This window comes from Sturnira hondurensis, unplaced genomic scaffold, assembly GCF_014824575.4.
Source record: "Sturnira hondurensis isolate 20B ecotype Veracruz unplaced genomic scaffold, ASM1482457v3 Scaffold0001532, whole genome shotgun sequence".
In the NCBI taxonomy this organism is placed as follows: Eukaryota; Metazoa; Chordata; class Mammalia; order Chiroptera; family Phyllostomidae; genus Sturnira; species Sturnira hondurensis.
In genome coordinates, this window is record NW_028074163.1 from 292,014 (window position 1) to 317,162 (window position 25,149).

Genomic DNA, 25,149 nt, shown 5'->3' on the forward strand with positions numbered 1-25,149 from the left:
CAGCAGCGCAGAGCAAAGATGGAGTTATACCGTGACCACACCATGATTCCCCTCTCTTCTCCATGTCTTCCTCTCTAACCTCAGAAATGGAGAAGAAACCTTGATAGACCTTCGATGATGAGTCTCCATAATGTTCACATACAATTTCAAATGTTTAGCTTCTAAATTTTATCAACCTAAGTAGTGACAGTAAATTACATGGAAATGCACAATGAATTTATTAGATTGGTATAGGTTTTTCCAACAGGGGTCCATTTCTGTCCTGTCATTCATAACTAATTGCACATTTATCTCAAATCTGACGCACTGCTTCTCTGTCAACTGCATCCTGTCTTGTAGAAAGACGCACACCTGGACTTTACAAAGATGCTGTATAATAGTAAATCTGACCAGAGGTTTACAGCTCTCTGAGCAGAGAGCTGTGTGATCATAAGGTTAATTTCCACTCCATTTTGAGTCCAGAAATGGCCTGTGCCACGGCGCCCAGGACAACAAGCACTTTTCCGAGCAGGAGCAATTCCAAACATGTCTTGGTCCCAACCAGGGCCCCTCAGCTCACCGATGGAAGTAGGTCCTCCACAAACACTTTCTCCTCCGGCCTGAGGACCTCTGAGGCGTGTGATAACTGGGGAGAGGCAATTGCAGCTGGGTACTTGTTCTATATATAATACAGCTTCCTCAATTTCTTGCTAGAAAGAGGATGCTGAATAAATTCAGGTAAGTTATTCCCACAATGAACTGTATTTTATCACAACATATAAAGTCACGATTATTTCATATGTTGCAAAGTCTCAGGAGGTTGCTCTTGTGTTTTTGACATGTTTTATATGCATGAAAAATAACTCCCCGCAATACAGAAATGTCAAGCCACTATAACCTTGAAATAGTTATTTTAAGATACAAAAGAGGATGTTCTCAAAGTTAAATATGCACACTCAATCTACATCCTTCTTTTCAAATCTGCTTTCCCAAACAGCTGATATCTACAATAACGTGATTTTTTTTTGCCATGGAAAATTCAGATCGAATTTGCTTTAAGAAAATATGATGCCACCTTTTCATCATGACTGATTTAGTACTATTTAGCCTGACTCTCCTGCTCATATTTGAGACATGCAGTATATTTCACTAAAGTAAAATTTGTATTTAATCATGCCCATTACGATCCCTGTCCCTGAGCAACGATAGCTATTGAAACCTGTCTGTGCACGTTTGGAAGGCCTATCACCCCTTATTTAGTATACGTTCTGACTGAAATGCCACATCATTTGCAATGTTCTGGGACACTAAACCATACAAAACAGTCACACTGCGACAACCAGTAATCTAAAACATAAGTACCGATAAAGTGAAATAAAGCACTAATTATCTAACTACCAGGGGCTTTCTAACTTATCTTTTTCTTATATGGTATTTTTCTGTCTATTTCTCCTAACTTTTAAAGAAGAACATTGCCATTTTCCATGCTACTCCCCTTGATTATGATAAGAATCATTACCAAGTCATCTGAATTGGCAACATTTTTCAGGCTAATAATGGTCACCTGAAGAGCTTTCTTGTCCTTTGTACCATTCCTATAAGGTCAAACCAATACTCTCAAATTAATTTAATGAGAGTCAGAATGAGTCTACCTATTTAATTCCAATGCATTAACAAGACCTAATATTAAAATCAGAAGGCAAAAGTACCTGAAGAGTATATATTAAAAACACAAAACAAAAACCTCAAAACTCATAATTCATACACCATGAATAGCAGATTTCATGCTGCAGTGAGAAAACCCCATGTAGTGTTCTGAAGAGAAAGAGAACAGTGTTTAAATACCTGAATTCTAATCCCCCAAATACTCCCGGGTCATGTATTCAAAAGACACAAAGCACTTGGGTTTTAGCGGTTTCTTACCAGACCACTGAGGTCCTGGGGGATGAAAAATTCTTTGAAAGGCATTTGTGACAACAACCACAGAGAAAGGTTCAGAAGCAATAAGCCTGTGTCATTTTCCTAAGGGCCAGGGGAATAGACCTAATAAATGTTCTCTAACAGCACATTCACACAAAAGGTAGAGTTTATTCCCGAGAAAGGCATCTCAGTTGTGGAAACAATAACAAAAGCAATGCCATCTGTCCTGATTTAACAGCAGAACCCAGCTGAACTGCCACCCCCTTTTACTCCTGGAAAGTAGGAATTCTCTGATCACAGACTTTAATTAAAAGTGTGTCTCTAGTGAAAATATAAAATTCCGATTTATTTATAGACTACCTTGCTCTAAAAAAAGCCACAAGACAACGGGAAATCATAAGAAAATAAAGCGTGAACAAGTCAGTGTGTGAAATATGCACCACTCGTTCTGCGCGGTTACTTAAAGTGGGATACAATTTTATTCTGAGTTTACTAGAGGCCAAGAAAAAATTAAAACACGGGCAGTGCCTACATGGTAAAACCAAGCCAGTGGTTTAAGACAAGGTCTCCAGTTACTAACCTGCTCTGATGTGAGAAGCATCTAAAGATTCCTTGCATAGGTTGTCTCAAAGGGAAATACACAACACTCGTCCTTACGTAGTCTTCGTGTACTTGCAACCTCTGGAAAGTATGGTATGGCTACTATGATCTCAAAGACATTTCCTAGACTCACGTTCAACCATGACAATATGCACCAGGTGTTGGCAAACTACAGCCCACGGATCAAATGGGCCTGTCACCTGCTTTTGGACGTAAAGTTTTATTGGAACACTGGAATACCTATTGTTTACATATTGTTTATGGCTGCATTCTTGGTACAAGAGCAGAAGAGAATAATTATGAGAGACTGTAGATAGCCCACAAAGCTTAAAAAAATGTTCTGTCTGGTCCCTTACAGTGTGGCTTTGCCAACCTTTGCCATAAGATATTAGTTATAAAGACATTACACATGTTTAGAATACAACTATTTTAAATCAAATACATATCTGACAAAAATGTGTTTGTAATTTTTTCAAGAAAATCTGCATTTACTTAGATATATACACACACATTGATTTTTCATAAGTGTTTACACAATTAATTTGTGAAGTCATGTAGTATATTTCCAATACGGCCTAGCAATCAGAGACATTGAACTGAAACTCGTCCTTATTGCTTTGTCCTCCAAAGCCAGCATCCTTTTAAAAATACTTATTTTGCACGCACACAACATAACCCCAATAGGAACGCATACTACTCGCTGACTACAGTTCTTCCCAGATTCTAACTCTTGGCTCTCTCAAGTCTGTCTTCCTGAAGATGTCAGAGTTGGGATTCCCCACTCGACCATCTCTGTCAATGCCTCCCACCTCCATTCTTCAGTATTGATATTTTCTGAATTGTTTGTGAAAACGTCTGCAACCACAGCTCCCAAAGGAAACCCTTGCTCTCTTCCTCTAAACAGGTCGATGTCTCTCTGCTGCACCAGATGCAGAAATTCTAGACCTGCCACTGGGTCCGCTCAAATTGGTCTTACAAATTTGTCACTGCATTCCTTATGTCACTTCCCAGGTCAAAATCCTTCACCAACTGCCATGGACTTATTATAAAACCTAAACTACTAATCCCAGTATTTAAGGACCTCTAAAATACAAGGCCATCCACCCACCGCACTCTTCTCCAAATGAAACCGTCATTTGCAAGCCATCTGGTACACCCTGCTCAGGGTCACCTCAGTGCTTGTGCTCTTGTTACTGTCCTAACCGGCGCTTTTCCAAACGCAGCCACTCACGCAGCCTCCCCATGTCCTGATTCCCACCTGAAGTCTTCAGCTTCTGCACATGGCAATACAGCTCCCTCCACTGAACCTGCACGGCACTGATAGGACATACTACTCTTTCAAGATCATCATGAGATTGGATAAACTTGTTAATTCCTCAAGAGATGTAGGCCACCGCCCTAAGAAACAAATACGTGTTACTCTGTTACGTCATGTATTTGTACATGTCAGTACCTTGTTGGTTGTTGCTCGGCACCTGGCCTTGTTTACAACTGAAGCTGTTGTGGGGAAAGAGCCAAAGAACACATTCATATTGAAACTGCAATCATGCCTGTGAATACTTTTCTCAAAGATTTGTACTTTTCTGTCCTGGCTGGTGTAGCTCAGTGGATTGAGTGTGGGCCTGTGAACCAAAGGATCACAGTTCAATTCCCAGTCAGGGCACAACCTGGGTTGTAGGCCAGTTCCCAGCAGGGGATGTATGAGAGGCAACCATACATTGATGTTTCTCTCCCTCTCTCCTTCCCTTCCCCTCTAAAGATAAATAAATAAAATCTTTTAAAAAAGATTTGTACTTTTCTGTTTAGATTTGTTTTTCAAAAAAATTTCAGATACAAAAAGGCTACAAGGGGTTAAAATCACTTATACATGTAATTCTCCATTATCTAAATAAAATGACACACTTTAGGTTGTCTACGTTCAGACCAAGTTAACAAAAGTCTAATCTTGTACCACTGACTTCTGATTTTCTAAATCATTTCTCTCTTGTGATTTAACATTTTAGTGAATAAGATACAGATATAGCTACAGGGATTTAGAAGATATAATTAATCTTTGAAAGCTTTTATGAGATTTTCATAAAAGTTCTCCTCCTACTAGAAAGATCAGAATACACCGTAAGTCAAATAAAACTAAAGCCCCTTACCATGGTCAAGAGGAACGCTGTGGCCTGCTGCCTGCCTTCTGCTCTGATCTACTGTCCCATACCCACTACCGCATTCGTTAGACCCCAGTGCCATTGGCCTTGTATTTGTTTTTCAAATACTTCGGGCTTCATCCTGCTTTTGCATTTCCCTGTGGCTTGAAAATTCCTCCCCCGGATATTCCTATGCCTGACAACTTATCATTACTCATGTCTCCAATGGTAGCCTATCTCATCCCAGACAAGCTCTATTGTATGGTTTTGTTTCCTATTCTTTATAGCATTTTCCCCATCTGAAAAGTACATTCATTTATTGGTTTACCTGTTAATTTATATCTTCTGCTACTAGAATGTAAGCTCCCTAAGGGGAGGAATGTATATGGTTTATCCCAATATCATACACATTCAGAAAAAATTCTCCTGTATAGTAAGGACCCAATAACTATTTTTAAATGAAAAATTGAATGATTTGTAGACCATGATATTAGAAATACTTAGGGCTCACTAGCCTGATATTTAGGTGGAAGATAGAGAGCAAATCCTTCACAAGAACATCATTTACTAAAAGGCATTATTTTAATTCTTTATAGATCACTTAGATTTTCAGACTATCTAATTCAATAAATCACATCTAAGAAAAAGAACATACACTATCTGATTTTGAAAGATCTGCTTTTATAAGGGTAGATTTTTGATGCGATTAAGATGGCTTTCCCTCCCCCCTTGTATTTATGGCTCAAAGTAAAGACACTTCAGGGGAAGACAACATGTACAGCCCATTCTTCCCCAAGTGTTTCTGACAGCTAGTTTCAAAACTGGTCCATCTACTCAGTGACAAAAGGGTACTCCAGTTCTGACGGGTGATAAAACGTGTCCCTCACATGTTTAGAACATCATCTCTAACATCCTCTAACAGAAAAGTGACATTAGAGTTCCTTCATTTCCTAGATAGTGGCAGAGTTTCAGTTTTCACTGACTAGGAACACGTTTTGCTTTAAATATTTAAGCATGGTTTCTGCTTAATGTCTTTCCTCCAAAATGCTCTTTCGTGCCTCTCAAAGACTTGTCAACTTAAGACTCTACAAAGGCCTAAGCAGCCCGGGTGCAGGTAAAGCTCTCCTGAACACAGCAGCCACGGGGGTGCGTATTATTTAAATGACCGTCTCCTTGGAAGAAGCAAAGAACACAACAATAACAACAACAACAGAGAGCTGGAGCAGGGGAGGCAGAGAAACAGGAAGACTGATCAGAGTAGGAAAGTAAGAGGAAGCAGGCACCACAGAGGCCTGCAGCTTTTCTAGCTTAGTTCCTTTTAGAGAAAAAATGTTAAAGCTGAGAGATACACAAAAAGAATGCTATTTTTGAGAACATTTCATGGTTCTATAGATCAAAAAAAAGTTTCAACCTGGCTATTTTTGTTGGATTCCCCTTGTACATAGAGCCAAGTTTAGGCACGGATGCAGTCCATCTGGAGGCATCAGTATGGACAGTTCAAGTTCAAAACGAAAAGAAAGCTCCTCTGCTTTCCAAGTACCTTGCATCTGGGCACACATCCCCAAAGAGTTTAAACCTCTATACTAAGAGATCCAAACCGCAGGAATGGCCCTGGGGCAAAAGCCTTGTCAGCATTCCCAGGAGCAGGTTTAGTCTCACCACTGGGTAGTGTGGCTGGCACGTAGCTGGTTGGAATGGTTTTAGAATTGAGTCTCTCCCTCTTTTATATTCATGTGAAAGTCACAGGTGAGTCACCTCACCCTACCCTTAGCTCAGGACCAGGAACATAATCAGCATTGGAGCAGAATCAAAGTCAAATTGTTCTTCACTGCCACCCCTCCCCAAGAGCTAAATGTGGGTCTAAACTTAAAAATAAAAACAAGGTGATAACATTTCTTCCTGAATTTAGAAAAGCCTTCTAAAGAAAGGAAGCATGATCAAAGACTGGAAATACCAAAAAAAATTATTCAAGGCTAAAGGATTTAAAAGTCAAGATCAAAGAAAGGACCAAGAGGGATGGAGACCTAAGGAGGAAGAGAAGGAAGCATCAAATTGCATGTAGAGCAAGAGATAAATATAATAGAAAATAAATTCCATATAAAAATAGCAGGCTCTAGTTGCATTTTCTAATGATTACTAACTTTTTCTTCCTTTGCCAATACAAATTTAAAAGGAGCAAAAAGGGGAAGAGAAAAAAGGTGAGAGGGAGGAAAGAAAAAAAGAAAAGAAGAGACAGGATAAGTCAGTCTAGATAATCTAAGATTAGATTCAAGGTGTTTTCATTAAAATTCAACTAGTTGCACCCACACTGTTTTCAAATTCTAATTCACTGCAGAATTGCTTCCAAGAAGCATTCTTAACAAAGTTTACAAGGAAACACCTATGACCATTGGTTCAAAGTAATGACAAGGGAGGGCCATGCACAGAATATTACGCTGAGGCAGAAAAACCAAACAGATGTCTTCCCTCCCACCCACTTGGACGAGACTCGTCTCCACCCAAAGTGGACAATCCGCAGCAGCTGAGACTTTTCTTTTGCGCATCATCTCCCAGAGATACTTTCCCAGAAACCCTCCCCTTGATGTTGGCCCTTTCTATACCACTCCTTACTTTGTAGTTCTCTAGCCACTTTGATGCCCGGAATCAATTCCTGAGACTGATACATCCTTGAGAATATCAAAAGCTATTTCTCCAAAATACTCTGAATTGGAATTCTTGTGTGCTAGCCAGCATTTGACGACATGTTCTACAGCTGACTGAAGCGTTTGAGAGATGGTTGGTGCTTACATTACATATGTGTATATGAACATATACACTCAAAGAAAGTTAAGAGTTTATCATTCCCTGATTTAAATGTATATATGTGAAATAAAGAAGCTAAGCACACCTTAGGACATTTTTTATTTTTCTGATTATTTATTTATTTATTTTTGGAGAGACAGGGAGATGAGGGAGAAAGAGAAGGAGGGAAACATCGAAGTGTGAGAGACACATTGACTAGCTGTCTCTCACATGCCCCTGTCTCCCAACAGGGGACCTGGCCCACAACCCGGGCATGTGCCACATCCGAGAATTGAACTGGTGACCTTTTGCTTCTCAGGCCGGAGCTCAATCCACTGAGCCACACCAGCCAGGGCACAATTTAGGACATTTATATAACTTAGGCAATGCATAAAAGCCTGCCTTTGAGGCCCTAAAACATTATCTCCACGTCTGAGGGCAGTCCTGTGCACTGTGAGTCCTATCTATAAAACAATAGCTACTCAGTGAATGCTACTCCTTATAAAACAAACAAACCCTTCTAACTTTATTGGTAAATTCTCTCATTTTGTAAATTTCTATTTTTACTATGCTTTTCTGTGATGTTAATTAGCCTTTTAGAAAAGTTAATTTTACTTATAAGGTTATATAGCTTAAGAGAATTAAAGTAAGAAAAAGAACTAACATATCTGAATCAGTTATGACTCAAAGAGCTTAACCGCACCTTCAACTCACAAATCAGAGATAAAAGAGCATATGACTATTTCAGAATGTTATCAGATTTATCAGAATGACTTACCTAAATGGCTACTTTTAGCATTAAAAAGTATAGTATTGAGGTGGAGGTAGTGTCATCATCTACTATAAATGTTACTTAAGATCCTTTATCTTAATCTGTCCAAAGGAAAGTAAGCATTAAAACAATTCATTAATCAGAGTAATCAACTTGAATAGTAAAATCCCCAAGTTGGTTTCACCTGGTCCATTTCACATGGATATCAATGAGTAATTACATACTTTATGTATACTCCTAAGCACTTGTAATAATCATTTAATTTTTTTTAAAGTCCAACTGCACAACTAAAGTTCTCAAAAATCACAGCAGTCCAGTCTGGTATCTAGTTGCCATTAGAATTCAACACTAAATATGCATTTCAAGACAGCACACAAAAATACACCAAATGAGTATTTTTCTTCCTTCTCCCTCCTGATATTTAGAAAATTTGCCAATTGATTTAAGTCAAACATGGTAAAGGAATGAAATTATTCCTTCAGGCTTAGAGGATTCTGCGCCAAGTTTCATTTTTGGCTGCATATTTTTGACCAAGCTCAAGAGCCCCTGAAAAGAAATACACAAAAGAGAAAATATCCCTTTAACCTCAGGCGAGCAGCATTCCTAGAGGCTGCCATGGGAAGAGTAGGGCCATTGCCTGGAGATGGGTGTGCTCTGGTGTTTGGTTTCCGCTGAGAGGAGGCCTGCTCTCTCAATGAATCTGAAGTAGCTACGAGGATGAGGTAATGGCTGTGCCAGTTTCACTGGGTCATACTCTCTCTGCGCGTTCTTTCTCTTCCTCCTCCCTGAGAAGGGGCTGTAAACAAGCCATCCCGAGAGAGTGGCTGCAGAGAACAAATAAATCCTAAACTTGAAATTCCCGAGAACATTGGCACTGCTTGTGGGAGTCTAGACATAGCCAGAAGCTTCAAGCAGCCCAAGTGGCCAGAAAGAAACAGGTTATCTGACAAGAAGATAGGGTGGCGGGATAAGAGGGGAAGGAAACAAAGAAAATAAAAATTAATATGATCAAAATCCTATTTTTTTTAAAAAGAGGCTCAATTTCTAAATTGCTTGGATAGCCAGATTCAAGCAATTTTCTACTTACAAGGCTTAAAAAAACTTTCAGAAATTAAATGTTATAGCACACTGTAAAAATGACAAATTAAAGTTAAGTAAAGCATGTACCACTGATCCTAAAGGCACAATAGCTCTGATAACATGCAAATCATGAATATGGATATAAACCTATGATGATCAGGTAAAATTAGTGGAAATCTATGTCAACATACATACACAAATATAATATTCCTTACTGAAAGAAAAGAAATGCCTTGTATCTTTTCTTGGTGGGAGGATGCTTTCAGCCATGAAGTGGGATGGGCGATTGAGAGACCCATGATTTACAAATTCATAAAGATTTCTACCAAAATACAGAGATGCCTATTGCTCCGTCAAAGGGGTGCTTTGTGCCACAGTCAGGCTAAAGAATGTAACCTTCCTCTTGGGCATTCTAAAGAGCTTTTATTTATTTAATCTACCTCACTGCCCAAACAAATTATCATTGCACACAGTAAAATGAAAGGGTGACAGAGCCACGCTTTATACTGGGCCATACCTGCAGCTCAAGCATGGGACATTTTGCATAATACGGCTCACATAAAAGGCTTTGTTCTCCATCGCCTCACTGCGGCTGCAAACCTCAATTTCACTTTGCAGTCACTGCCTCTCCCAGAGTGATCATTTTTAAATGAATAATACCTTTAGCGCTGAAGTTAGTTCCTTACCAACATTTATCAATCCCTGTGCCTCACACTCAAAATTATATACCACCAATAATACTTTTTTTGTTTTGCACTACAGATTTCATTTACACCATAATTCCTAAACCCCAAAAGATAAATTTTAAAAGATTTGTCTTGGACATATCCACTCTCTTTTGTAATATCATGTATACAGAGTATTACGTATGTTTATGTGTATATGTGTGTGGTGTGCACAAGCACATGCATGTGCATGAGTGTGTATGTATATGCATTTAAACAAAAACCTATCACATTGTGTCAGTTTTAAAGAGTCTATGTCCTCAGGTTGCAAACAGGCTTGTTACTAATGAAAGCTTTTTATTTCCTGACAAAATCCTGGGGCCCCAACACCAGGCAGTACAACATCAGTTTCCAGTTTGCCAGGATGTTTATTTCTGACCTGTATGCTTTACTACCCTCACCCACCCACCCACCCACCCAAACACACACCTCCCCACTCTTCTAAAACACAATTTCTTTAAATGTCCATCCTTAAACAAAAGAGGAACTTGGGGAAGGAAGCCCCCCCCCCACACTGAAGCCCCAAAAGAGGACTTTAAAAGAAGAAAGAAAAATGAAAGAATAGATGTCCTGTACATGCAGCTTTCCACCTATTCCATAGCAGTTTAAAAAGGAAGACTATGTGGATGCTCAAGCTCATCCAGGGTGTGTGTCCCACCCTGCAACCCGACCAGACATTGGTTTTTCATTTGCCTAAAATTATAAATATTTATCAATCTTTCCAGCTGTTTCTAGAAGAATAACGGGGAAAATGATTTCAAATGGACCAGACTCCTAACTCAGTCCTCTGTGTACATTCTCTGTAGCTGGATGGACAAAATAATTCTTTACCTCAAAATCCTTTTTTTCCCCCTTATCTTTTTATAAGTCACGCCTCATCTTTCTACACTCAGGTAATATTAGCTCTCAAGATAGGTATCCTAACATGATGTAAATTTCCGGGCGTTTCACCGTGGTACCTACCAAGATCGCCCACTCTTCTGCCAATTGAGGGCCCAGGTAACAGCGGCTGGTTCCCTGCTCCGTAGTGACACCTAGACCGGCTGGGCCTGCACCCTCCGCCAGGTGGGAGAGACAGCTCGGCCAACCTGTGACGGCTCCCAAGGCACCGAGGACGAGACACCCCCTTGCCCACTCCCACCTATTCCTGGTTGAGGCTCCCTCCACACAGGGAACGAGGCAGTAGAGGCGCCTTATATAGAACCAGAGGTGGGTACGGCTCTTACCTGGGCGCTGACACTGGATGCACCCGCGCAGTCGCCGCTGCCGCCGCTCACGCCCCAAAGACCTAATGCCCTCGGAGGAGAGCAGCGGGAGACGGGGCAGGGGAAGGAGGAGGAGGAGGAAAAGATGAAGAAAGGAGCGGAAGGGAAGAAATGAAAAAGGAGAAGGAGGGGGAGGAAGATGCTGCTGCTGCCGCTGCCAACGCCGTCCCAGCCGGAGAGCCCGCGCAGCCCCAGCGTCCAGCCCAGTCTGAGCGCCGCCCCCGCTGCCGCTGCTCCAGGCGGCTGCCAGCCCCGCCCCGCCCCTCCGTCTGCCCCACTCCGGTCCCGCCCGACTCTGCCACCGCCGCAGTGTCCGGGAGGGGGAGCCTGGCTGCCACGCCCCCTGCCGCAGCCAGCCCGCCGCCCTGCGGGAGCCAGGAGAGTGGCAGCTTCGCATCGCTTGCCAAGCCACGGCCACATGCGGTCCTGCGAGGGAGGGGGGCCCTTCTAGAGAATTTCCCCTCCACCACCACCGGCAAAGGGACACCGCCCCTTCGGGTCAGAGGCCCCCAGAGGACCTTCTTCACCCATGTCCTTAGGGAAGTCAGCTTTAGAGTCCCCCACAGACACCTCTTCTTTCCTTTCTGTGTCACTGTGGGGCAGGGGCTCCTGCCACCTCTCTGTGGACAAGGCTCACTGGCCTTGCCTCCACAATGCTAACAACAGTTGCATCCAGAAACGACAGAAGAAAATTGGGGACACAGGAGAGAAGAGAACACCTAAAAGACCAGTAGCTGAGGGTGTAGAGAATTCTAGACCTAGTTCTGTCCACTCATCAGACTCATTCATTTATTTATCCACTCAACAAATGTTAATTGTACTCGATTATGTAGCAGGCCTTGTTCTAGACACTATGGAAACATCTGTAAATGAAAGACAACACCTCCCCCAAACAAACAAACAAACAAACAAACTACTGCATTCATGGACCTTGCAGTCCAAAGAGCCAGGCAGATGTATGATACAGAGACAGCTCAGTTTCATCTAACTCTGTGTCTGCCTGAGTCAAATGAAGATTTAATAAAGTGTCGGTCCATCATCTCTGCGTGTTTACTATGGTGATATAATTAGATAGCAAGGAAGAGTGTGAAGAATATGAAGAGATACAAATGCAGTAGAGAGCATAGAAAATGTTGACTTTGAAATGTCGTCATTGAAGAAAATCATCTCTTAAAAACACTTGAAAGTGAACTGAGAAAACAGATGATTCTTTACCATGGAATGTTCATATGAGAGAATAGCACTTTACTGTAAGGAAGAGAGGTGAAATGTAACTTAGAATTGCTTCAGATCGAGTACCGTTTTTATGGTTGGCCAAGATGGTGAGATGTGGCTTGTCTAGCTTCAATGGTACTAATGAAATAGCAGTAACAATTTGGTTTCGTTCCCGAAAGCAGCCATGGAATCATAGAACCATTAAACATGAGAGTTGATTTCCTGGGCATTTGCTTCAATTTCCTCAATTTTCAATGGAAAAAGACATGCAATCATGGTTTTAGAGACTGTAACAGAAACTTTGCATCAGAGTCACACCCCATGCTGTGTATGTTGTTTCCCTCCACCCAGCTTTATCCCCTTTCCCTGGGACACTTTCAGGGAGATTGGAAGTATCAGGGCACACCCAAGTAGCAGGGAGGTTGGGGGACTTCAGGCTCTTCCTCAGGAGGAGGTGTTAGGAGACTATGAGAGGATGGAAGGAAAGAATGAAAGTCCTGCTACAGTGTTAACAGCTGACATTCAAGACCTGACATGCTATTGCAGATACTCATTGAAAGTATCTCTCCAAACCTATCTAGTCGATTATTGAGTGATTCTCAGTTTCTATTAGTTTTGTGGTATTTGACACAAAAACCAGATTCCAAAAGGAAAGTGCTCCTTCCTTCACTTCAGGCAAAATTTCCCTGGGACTGCATCAACTCTGAGCTTTAAGGTGGACAGACACAAATCCAGGCACTGAACACCATCCTGGAAATCTGCAAACCACAATACTGTTTCAATTATTCTAGCTTTATAGTTAGTCTTAAAATCAGGTTGTGCGAGTCCTACAGTCTTATTCTTCTTTTTCAAAATTCTTTTGAATCGTCAGTCCTTTGCATTTCCATATAAATTGTGGTGCCAACTTATCCATTTCTATAACAAGGCTGTTTTTAAATTAAAACTGTGTTGAATTGGTAGATCAATTTTTGGCAGAATTACCATCTGAACAATATTGAGTCTTCCAATCTGTGAACATGGTACAGATTTCTATTTATTTAGTCTTCTTGAGGTTTTGTTAATTGTTATTATCAGGCTTTATTTCTCAGGGCAGTTTTATGTTCACAGAAAAACTGAATAGAAAGTACAGAATTTCCGATGGATTTCTTTGCCCCCTGCCCACAGTTTCGCCTATTGTTAACATTGGCATGGATGTGTTACATTTGTTACAATTGGTGAACCAACCCTGAGGTACTTTTATTAATGAAGTCATAGTTTAGTTTAGGTCTTACGCTTGGTGTGGCTTTGAGGGTTTTGATAAATGCATGCAGTCATGTATCCACCATTACAGTACTATACAAAATAGTTTCACTGCCCCCCAAGTCCCCTGTGCTCTTATTCCTCCCCTTCTCCTTGTCTTCTCCCTGCCCGGGTATCATATAGTTCAAATCATACAATACATAGCCTTTTCAAACTGGTTTCTTTCACTTAGCAGTAAGCATTTGAGATTTCTTCTTTCAATAGCTCATTTCTTTTAATCACTGAAAAAAATTGATTGTATAAATATGCCAGTTTATCTAATCACCTATTGAAGGATATCTTGCTTGCTTCTAATTTTTGGCAATTGTGAATAAATTTGTATGGACAAATGTTTTCAATTCATTTAGGTAAATACTTAGGAACCATTGCTGGTTTTTATAATAGGCTATGTTGAGCCTTGTAAGATACTGCCAAACTGCCTTTCAAAGTGGTTGTACGTTTCCACTAGCAAAGAATGAAACGTTCTATTGCTTCATATTCTTTTTTTTAAAGATTTTATTTATTTATCTTTTAGAGAGGAAGGGAAAGAGAGAAGGAGAGAAATATCAATGTATGGTTGCCTCTCGTGGGTCCCCTTCTGGGAACTGGAACCCCCTGCAACCCAGGCATGTGCCCTGACTGGGAATCAAACCGTGATCCTGTGGTTCACAGGCCCGCGCTCAATCCACTCAGCTACTCCAGCCAGGGTGTTGCTTCATATTCTTGACATCGTTTGGTATTGTCAGTGCTATGAGGCTTAGCCTTCCTGATACTTGTACCTCATTGCTGTTTTAATTTGCAGTTCCCTAAAGATACATAATTTTGAACATTTTTTTCACATCTTTATTTGCCACTGGTATGTCTTCTTGGTCCAGTGTCTATTCAGATCTTTGGTCCATTTGTAAAAATTGAGTTGTTTTCGTATTTCAAGTTTAATGTGTTCATTGTATGTTTTGGTTATAAGCCCTTTATTAAAGATGTGTTTTGTAAATATTTTCTCCCAGCCTTTGGCTTATCTTTTTATTCATTTGATAGTGTTTTTCACGGAGCAGAATATTTTTAAATTTAATAAAGTTTGTCTCATCGATTTTTATTTCATAGATCATGCTTTTGGTATCCTATTTAAAAACTCATCGTCAAACCTAAGGTTACTAGGATTTTTTTCCCTATGTTGTCTTTTAAAGTTTAACCGTCTTGTGTTTTATGTTGGTCAGTCTGCTAAGATAAAAATACCAAAAACTGGATGGCCTATAAGTAACAAAAATTTATTGTCCACCGTTTGGGAGCCGGGACATCCAAGAGCATGGCACCAGCAGATTCAGTCTGGTGAGAGCCTGCTTGCTCGTGGATCGCAGCTTCTTACTGTGCCTTCACACAGAAGAAGGGAACTTTCTTCGCCACTTTCACAAGAGCACCAATCTCGTTCATGAAGTCTCCATCCTCATGACATAAGCACCTCTCCAATCCCCAGCTCTCAACGCCATCACATTGGGAATTGGGTTTCAATATACAAATGTTTGAAGGGAGACAAATCTTCAGTCTATAGTAAGGTCTCTTATGCATTTTGAGTTGATTTTTGTGAAAGGTCCATGGTCAGCTACTAGGTTCATTTTTTTGCATGTGCATGTCTAGTAGTTCTAGCACCATTTGCTAAAAAGACTATATTTTTCTCTATTGCATTGCCTTTGCTTCTTCCACACAATTCAATTGACTATATTAGTGTAAGTCTATTTTTGGTCTCCCTATTCTATTCCATGGGTCTCTTTGCCGGTCCCTTGCCAAAGCTACACTGTCTTGATTACTGTAGCATTAGAATAAGTCTTGATGTTAGGTAGTGTCAGTCCTTCAAATTTGTTCTCCTTCAATACCCTGTTGGCTGTTCTGGGTCTCTTTCCATTCCATACAAATTTTAGGATAAGTTTGTCCATAGCTACAAAGTAAATTGCTGGGATTTTTGACTAGGATTGTCCTGAATCTACAGATCAAGTCAGAAAGAAATGACAGTTTCACAATATTGAGTTTTTCTATCCATTTATTTATATCTTCTTTGATTTCCCTTAGTGAGAGGTTTTTTTTTTAGTTTTAGTCATTTAGATCTTACACATATTTTGTTAGAGTTATGCCTAAGTATTTTATTTTTTGGTTCTAATGCAAATAGTATGTTTTTAATTTCAAATTCCAATTGTTCATTGGTGTGTATAGAAAACAAATTGACTTTTGTATGTTAACTTTGTATCCTACAACCTAGCAATAATTTCTTACTAATTCCATGAATTTTTGTCTATCTTTTGGCATTTTATACATACATAATCATGTCCCCTGCAAACATAGAGTGTTATTTACACCTTCCCAATCTGTATACCTTTTATTTTATTTTCTTGTCTTATTGCATTATCATGGACTTCCAGTATGATATTGATCAGGAGAAGTGAAAGAGGACATCTTGCTTTATTCCCAACTTTTGAGAGAAAGCACCCAGTTTCTCACCATTAGATGATGTTATTTGTAGATGTTCATTATCAGATTGAGAAAGTTCCTCTCTAAATTTGTTGAAAGTTTAAGTTGTGAATAGGGGGTTGATTTTAGCAAATAATTTTTCTACATCTATTTGATATAATCATATGATTATTCTTCTTCCTCCTCTTGATTTGACAGGTAAAATGTGATATGTTTGCTCTTTCAATGTTGAAACAAAAATATACATTGTGGATGGATTCAATTTGCTAATATTTTGTTTGCATTTGTGTTCATGAGAGATATTAGCTGTAGTTTTTTATTTCTTATCATTTGTCTCTGATTTTGGTATTAAAATAATGCTGACTTCATAGAATGAGTTGACTTAAAAATTTTTCCCTCTGCTTCTACTTACTGGAACACATTGTACAATATAAAATTGGTGTAATTTGTTATTTTTACCTATTTGATAGAATTCACCAGTGAAACCATCTGAATCTGTTGCTTTTTGTTAATTATTTGTTAAATGTACTTAATAAATATAGGCCTATTCAGATTGTTTGTTTCTCCTGTGTGAAATTTGTTAAATACTGTTTTTCAAAGAATTGGTCCATTTAGATATATGTTATTAAATATGTAGGCAAAGAATTGTTTTAATATTCTTTTATTTCCTTTAGTGAAGGCTCCACTTTATTTCTAATATTAATAATTTTTATCTTTTCTCAGTGTCTTAGTTAATATGCCTAGTGGTTTATCAATTTTATTGATCTTTCAAAAAAACAAAATTTAATTTGTATCAATTTTCTCAATTTCTTTCCTGTTTTTAATTGCATTGATTTCTGCACCAGTTTTTATTATTGATGTATGCATTTAATATATACTTATAAATTTACATATAACATATTTAACAATTTTACAAATACATTTAAAAAATTTTTGCATCTATGGTCATGAAGGTTAATGGTTGGTAGTTTTCCTTTTTCTAAAATCTTTGGTTTTTTAAATCAGTTGTTTCCAACTTGTAAAATAATTTTTCCCTCCTTATCTATTTCTTTCTTTTAAATTGATTTATTTATCTTTAGAGGGAAAGGGAAGGAGAGAGGAAGAGAAACATCAATGTATGGTTGCTTCTTGTGCATCCCCTGTTGGGAACTGGCCCCTGCCAGGAACTGGCCTGCAACTCAGGCATGTGCCCTGACTAGGAATCGAACCGTGATCGTCTGGTTCACAGGCCTGCGCTCAATCCACTGAGCTACACCAGCCAGGGCCTCATCTATTTCTTAAATGTATAAAATTAGTGATATGTCCTTAAATGTCTAACAAAATGTATCACTGAAGTGATATGAGTGGGAAGTTTTCTTTATGGGAAAGTTTTTGTAACAAATGCAATCTTCTTTATAACTATAGGGCTATTTAAACTTCTTATTTCTTCTTGAATGAGGGATAATTTGTGCCTGAAGAATTTGCCCATTTTATATAAGTTATTTTTAAATTTGAATTCACTTAATTCTTTGTCATTCTTTTTTATCTTCAGGATTATTTTCTAGCATTAATGATACCTCTGCTTGCATCCTTACTGATAACGTTTTTTATCTCTTTGTAAGTCTATATTGAGAGGCTTATAGATTTTAATGGTTTTCAAAAAGCCGCCTTTAAATTACATTACTTTTCTCCGTCAATTTTTTTCATTTCATTTTTTTCTGGATTTAATTTTAAATGTTCTTTTCTTATTCTTTCATTGTTTTTAATTCACTATTTTTAAGATTTCTAAGACAGAAGATTATATTATTGAGTTTAAACTGTCTTGTCTCCTGAAATAAATATTAAAACTATAAACTTTGCTCTAGGTACTATGTTACCTGCACTTCACAAATGTTGGTATGTTGAGTTTTCATTATCATAGAGTTCAGTATACATTGTTATGTCCTTTGTTGCTGTATAATTTGCATATATACATGAACTTGAAGTATATTAACTGATAACTTTCTCATTTAATTCCATTATGGTAAAAAATGTATTTTGTTTTATGGCTCAGTATGTGGTCTACTTTTGTTAATGTTTTATGTGGCCCTAAAAAGTGCACATCAAAAGTTGACTCAAAATGTATGAAAGACCTAAACGTAGAAGAATTATAAAACTAGAGAAACACATGAGAGAACACCTTTATGACTTCTGATTAAGTAAAGATTTTTTAGGTGTGTCACCAAAAGTATGATACAAAATTTAAAAAATTATAAATTGACATCACTAAAAGTAAGGTCTTTTGCTCTTAAAGGATTTTATGAAGAAGAAAATACAAGCCAAAGACTCAGAGAAAATAATCATTGTGGAAGGAGCTCATTAAGAGCCTGACTGCAGATTGACTCTCAAGCTAGACACTGGCGATTTGAGGCTGCTGACCTCTCATTCGTCCCTGAAATGTACATTCTGCCCACTGTTCCCACAGTGGGGCCCTTTTTCAAGGACACAGCCTTCAGAGAGCCATGTGTTGTTGAGGCCATCTGGATGGCATATGTGACTGAACCCAGTTAAGGCCTCAACATACAAATTTTTATGATTCTGGCAGGCGGGTGTAGAGATCTACTCACATCGTGGCTGCCCAACACAAGCTTTATAAATACATTTTCTTGCTTATTAAACTTGCCACCCTCTAGAGTACTCTGCCTCTTTCTTTGGTCTTTCCTTCCCCTCTGTGCATGGTGGCCTGTTTCAGATTTCACCAGGAGAGTTCCCAAGTTTTCCAACCAACAGTGGGCAAGCCAGCCAAGAGACAGGAGCAACGCGTCTTGGGAAAGAGGCAGCAACTTCTACATGGGGAGGGGTGGCCCACGTGTCAGATGCTTGTGGACTGCCATATGAGTATGAACTTTGTCTTTGTTGAAAGAGGAAATAATTGTGTTGTATAATAATGTTTTTTCTGTCATCTTTCATATTCACTTTGTACTACTTCCTTTGAGTTTTGTAAGATGTTCTTTTCCTAGCTTCTTGATTTAGAGGTGAGATTCTTTTCTAATATTTGTATTTAAGGCTATAATCTAAGCATGGCTTTCGCAGCATTTCATAAACATGTGTCATATTTCAATTATCATTCAGTTAAACATATTTTCTATTTTTCTATTTTCTATTGTGATTTCCCTCTTAACCTATTGATTGTTTAGCATTTCCAAACATTTTGGTCTTTTTTTACATTATCATTTTGTTATTGATTTACAGCTTTAAAAAAGAATTTCTCTACTGTGGTCAAAAACCATACTCTTTTATCACCCAACACATGGTTAATTTTTCCAAATAGCTCATTTGCACTTAAAATGATGAGTAAACTAGTTGTTCAAGTCATTATATATATATACATATATATATATACATATATGATTATTTTTTAATTTGTTTTTTAAGTCTCTCTCCTACTGATTTTTTATTAGCTTGTTCTATTAGTTTCTGAGGGCTAGGTATTAAAATCTCCCAATGTGATTATTTAATTTTTCTTTTTATTCTACCAATTTTTGGTTTACATATTTGAGGCTATACTAAATACATTAACAATAATCATATATTCTTGGGTGATGGGCTATTTTATAATTATGAAATAGTCCTCTTTTGTAGTATGGTCTTAAAGCCTATTTTGTTTCATATTAAATACACCTTCATCAACTTTTTTTTGGCTAGTGCTCACATGACAAATCCTTTTTCATTCTATTTCTTTTAAGCATTTTTATGTCCTTTCAAGTCATGAAAATTTTGTATGCAACATTGAGTTAGGTTTTGGTTCTGACAATTTCCAGTCTGACAATTTCCAGTCTGACAATTCTGATCTGTTTTGTCTGTTTCCATTTATTGTAATTCACTTACTTTGAGGTTTAAATCTACCGTGTTATTGTTTTTTATATATTTTTCCAAACTGCTTTATTTTCCTTTCTTTCTTTACTGTCTTTTCCTGATTTACTGATTTTACTGTCTTTACTGATTAATTAACTATTTTTATTTCATATTATCGCTACTAGACTGTTAGCTGTACACTCATTTGTTGACCTTTTGGTGATTATGGTAGTGATTACAACCTGCATGCATCCTTCTACCACTTCCTGGAAATGTGAGAAACCTAGAATATTTAATTTCAATTATATTCCTCCCACTCTCATGCAATTCTCACATATTTTACTTCTCTGGCTATTTTGAACTCCAAAAGACCTCACTGATGTTGTTTTATACTACCAATATCCATTTGACACTACCTTCACACAGATCGATGTTTCTATTTTGCCCAGCTCTTTTCATTCTTCCTGGAGGTGTAGAGTCAGTCTACAATGAATTGTTTACGATTACTAGAAGGTGAAATCTCTAACATTCTTTTTCATAATTTAATCTTGACTCTTTCTATGGAAAACAAGATCACTATGTCTAGCTTACCTTGCAATACAAAAATAAATAAATAAATAAAATGCATACAGGATTTCATACAGTCTAAAACCCCAACACATTTTAAAGTAGGTAAAACATGGGGCCCGGCTTTCAAAAGAGAAAACCACTTCTGGATTGTTCCATTAGGAGAACTCTTACCTCTCTCACTGCTCCAAACTTGATCATCGTGAAGCTGCAGTTTTAACTAATTTTTGTAAGGGTGTTGCTCCAAATAAAGTCCAATCATCAGGGAACCGCTTCTGTTCCCACCACCTCTGAGTCTTGACAATCATGCAGCTAGTTACAGAGGCAGAAAAAACCCACATTTCCTCCACTACACTAGTCAGCAGCAAGAGTCCAATCACCAGCTTAACTTCTGTCTAAAAGGCAGGAAGTATTGATTATTATGCTAAGTGAAAAAGCCGTCAGAGAAAGACAAATACCTGATGGTCTTACTTACATGTGGAATTTAATAGACAAAATAATTGCCCTGGCTGGTGTAGCTCAGTGGATTGAGCACAGGCCTGTGAACCAAAGAGTGGGCGGTTCGATTCCCAGTCAGGGCACATGCCAGGGTTGGGGGGCAGGTCCCCAATGAGGGGGTGCTCGAGAAGCAACCACACAGTGATGTTTCTCTCCTATTTCTCCTTTCCTTCCCCTCTCTCTAAAAGTAAATAAATAAAATTTAAAAAATAAACAAAATAAACTGATGAACAAAATAGAAACAGAGTGATGGATACATGGAATAGACTGACAGCTGTCAGAGAGGGTTTGGGAGACTGGATGAAAGAAGGTGAAGGAATGAAGCAAAATATATATATAGATATAGATATATAGATATATAGATATATAGATATATAGATATAGATATAGATATATAGATATAGATATAGATATAGATATCATACATAGACACAATTATATACCTAACACATTTATTTATAACATATACTTAACAGTGTGGTGACAACCAGAGGAAAAGAGGGAGGGAAGTAAAGCAGGGGAGACTGGGACATAAAGGGACTTTGCTGGGAGCAGTTGGGTGTACAGATGATGTTTTATTGAGTTATATACTTGAAACCTATATGGTTTTATGAACCAATGATACCCCAATAAATTCAACAAAAAATAAAATAAAATACAGAAAGTATTAAAAATAATCTATGGACCCCTGTCTACGAAAGGATGGGTCATGTGTCTATTTTTGTTCTCTAAACTGCAGTGTCAAAGGCAGGATGAAGTTGGAATAAGTGTTGTGTGCCAATTTATCATGTCTAAATTGATTAAACTGTAATGTGCAAGCAACCTGTTTTCCAAATGTGAGTCATTATGATTTAGTTCTTCTCAATGTTCTCTATACTCAGCATTCCAAAAGAAGTCATTTAATAATGAGACATTATTATAGAGAATTAATAAACCTTCACTTGCACAGAACACCTTTTTTGTTGTTGTTGTTCTATCTGAATGATACTCTCTCACTGATCAAGGATATTCTGGCTGCCCCTCCCACTTTGCAAGGCAATGTGCTGGTCAACATACAATGAGAAGTTCCTCTTATGAAGTGCCATTGCTATGAAGATGTGTAGGACAAATACCACAGCACAAGATACCATCAGCTGTAGCCACCAGAGAAGCAGAGGAGCCCCTGAACATCTTGTCTGGTGCCAAGAAGCCCACTGCAAGAACCCTGTCTGCAGCACCATGGAGCTGTTCTGACCACTGGGAAGGGAGCCAGAAATACCAGCACAGTTGTGCTGGAAAAGGCACAGGGTCAACATCTCCTAACACAGAAGCCAGATTGCCCCAAGGCCAAAAAGGATTCATTCAGAGGTTTTGTACTTTTCCATCAACAAACAACAGTACTTTTGTACAGCGCTTAACTAGCCCTACATTATGGTCATTATCACTGAGCATGCTCAGATTTGGGGCAATGTTAGTGAAGTTTCGCCCTATCTTCGATTCTGCAGAAAACGATTCAAACTCTGTTGCCACTGCCTATTGATTTTCCTCATGCCAAGTTGTATTGGTAATACTTGAAAGTAAAAGAAATAAAAAAACACCAATATATACAAGTGTTCCAGCACATTACCGATCTTTCATACTCTCTTCCTAACTTCTCAGATTTCATTCTTCCAAGTCCACCTAACCATATACACAGACTCCCTACTCAAAGCATCAATGCATATTTGTAGGCTGACCTCATACTCAAAGTAGCCAATATAATTAAGAAAAGCATTTCCTGTTTGAGTGCCATTTTTCAAAAAGCATAATACTTGACAAGGTCATAAGACAAGGTTTGCAAACATGTAGGTGCCAAATAATTTTGCAGATGGCTGCAGTGCTCTGAGTAAGTCTTTGTGCTTTAAGTAATGGGGTTGAGAAATGCAGGGGTAAGTGTAGTTTGCCATAAGTTGAAGGGCATCCGAAGCCTCCTAGTCACATATGCTGTGCCCACCAGTCTATTGCCATTTTATTGTGAAATCACCAGGGGAAAAGAAAAAAAACAATTTGATAACTGGGCTATCATCTAAAATATATTTTACATTTAAAGACATATTATTTCTCAAATTAAAGCCATAAGGATACAACATACTAGTTTCTGGAACAGTGAATCAAAATATTTGTAGCATTTGTTTTCATTTATCTCTTTTCCCATGAAGAATTCAGAACTGCCACTTTAAAAACTCAAATTAATTTTTATTTTAAATATAATAGAATATACTCATACCCCGTAAGGGTAATTTTTATTATTTATATCAAACTAAAATCCAAGTCAACACTAAAATTTTGAACAAGCTCCATTTAAAAATATATATCATTTATTGCCTACTTTTTCAAACTTTATTCTTAAAGAAAGGGTTCACAGAAAGTCAAAATAATATCCCTGACATTGCTCAAAATTGAGCTAATGAGCCCTGGCTGGTGTAGCTCAGTGGATTGAGCGCGGGCCTGGGAACCACATGATCACAGTTCGATTGCCAGTCAGGGCACATGCCTGGGTTGCAGGCCAGTTCCCAGCAGGGGACTCACGAGAGGCAACCATACCTTGATATTTCTCTCCTTCTCTCCTTCCTTTCCTCTCTAAAGATAAATAAATAAAATATTTTTAAAAATTGAGCTAATGAAATAAGTGGATGATGCTTTTTAATGATCAATTTCATCTAAATATGTTTTTCTAAGGTGGTCAATGCCATGAGTGAGGAGGAATTTGAAAATTAATCTGCAAAACAAGGCCACAAAAAGTGAGAAATGCACTATATGCAACAGTAATTTCTTCTGTTAATAGTTCGAGCTGATAAAAGTCAGTTACTAAAGTTTATCTTGATTGACATGTAATTTAATCCAAGTTTGTCATATTAAGACACAAAGTGAACATTGTATCTGCTATTTAAGGATAAAGGTAGACGGAAAAATAGCCTCATCATTATTATTAAAATGAATAAATGTGGCTATTTTGTGAAGAATGCTTTTTTGCTTGTGAAAATCACAAAAACAGAAGATCTTGAACTTTTCATGAGGCATTCTGAGCACAAAGCCTAACAAAGAACACCATGGGAGCTCCCATAATGCTGTTTTCAGTGGGAGGCAGGAGTAACAGTGGCATCTGGGGAAGAAGTGTCAAGTTTGCAATCATCAAAGTGAGAATTGTGTATCATTCTCATGTTCTCATTGAGAACATTCTCATGTTTCTTTCCCTTTTAACATAATGATATCGTTACTTAATGGAATTCTCTTCTTTGATCAAATGAGTTTCCATTTATTTCCTTAAAAGCTGGTTTGCTTTTTATGATTCTTTCTAAAAAGAACAGGAGTTTTTATTAGAGTGCCCACTTCCTTGTACGTTAACATGTGAAAGTTGTTCTAACATTAATCACTACAATATGTGACAGTCAAATTGTACAAAAAGCAATTTTTTCTTATGTTGACCCAAATTGGTGAGATGTTAGCTGTGTGTAGGTGATAGCATCCAAAAATATTCTTGGTTAAACTGTACCAAATAAAGTGTCATCATTTTTTAAGGAATTATTGAGCTACATGGAGGCTTAAAGCTTTTCTTTGTTTGAAAAATAAGAGAGAACCATGGTTAAAGTTTACTCCATTAAAAATTTAGATTTATTGACCACATACAAAAAGTTAAGAAAATGTAAACAATATCAAATAAGTCGTATATTTAAAAAATTCCACTGTTTCTCACAGTTTTTGTTTCTTTAAATATTTCTCTAAAAGCACCACAACTTTACCATTTATAATGATCAGTAAATAGTTAGTATTAATGCTTTGTTCAATGGAATTCAAAAAGCAATTAGTATATATTGAATACAAGGCATTGTGCTAGGTGCCATGGAATATACAAAGATAAACCAAATGAAGTTAGGTTTTAGAGAAAAAAATTTCATTTCTTTGTATTGTATGCTTCATGCATACCGTCTCTTCATACTCACAGTAGTCTAGTGAATGTGTCTTGTTTTATAAAGGCCACATCAGCAACCACCTGATGGCTGGCAAAGCGGAGTGTATTAAATGACAGCTAGAAATAAATTGACTCT

General features: G+C 38.0%; 1 protein-coding gene across 1 annotated transcript in view; it reads right to left on the bottom strand.

The window, feature by feature from the left end:
• The window catches only part of MAP2 (microtubule associated protein 2), a 258,006-nt gene extending 246,532 nt beyond the window's left edge, over positions 1-11,474 (bottom strand). The window contains exon 1 of the mRNA XM_037029602.1: positions 11,219-11,474. The gene's annotated coding sequence lies outside the window, so the exon portion shown is untranslated. The remainder of the gene's footprint in view (positions 1-11,218) is intronic.
• Between the last annotated feature and the right edge of the window lie 13,675 nt (positions 11,475-25,149).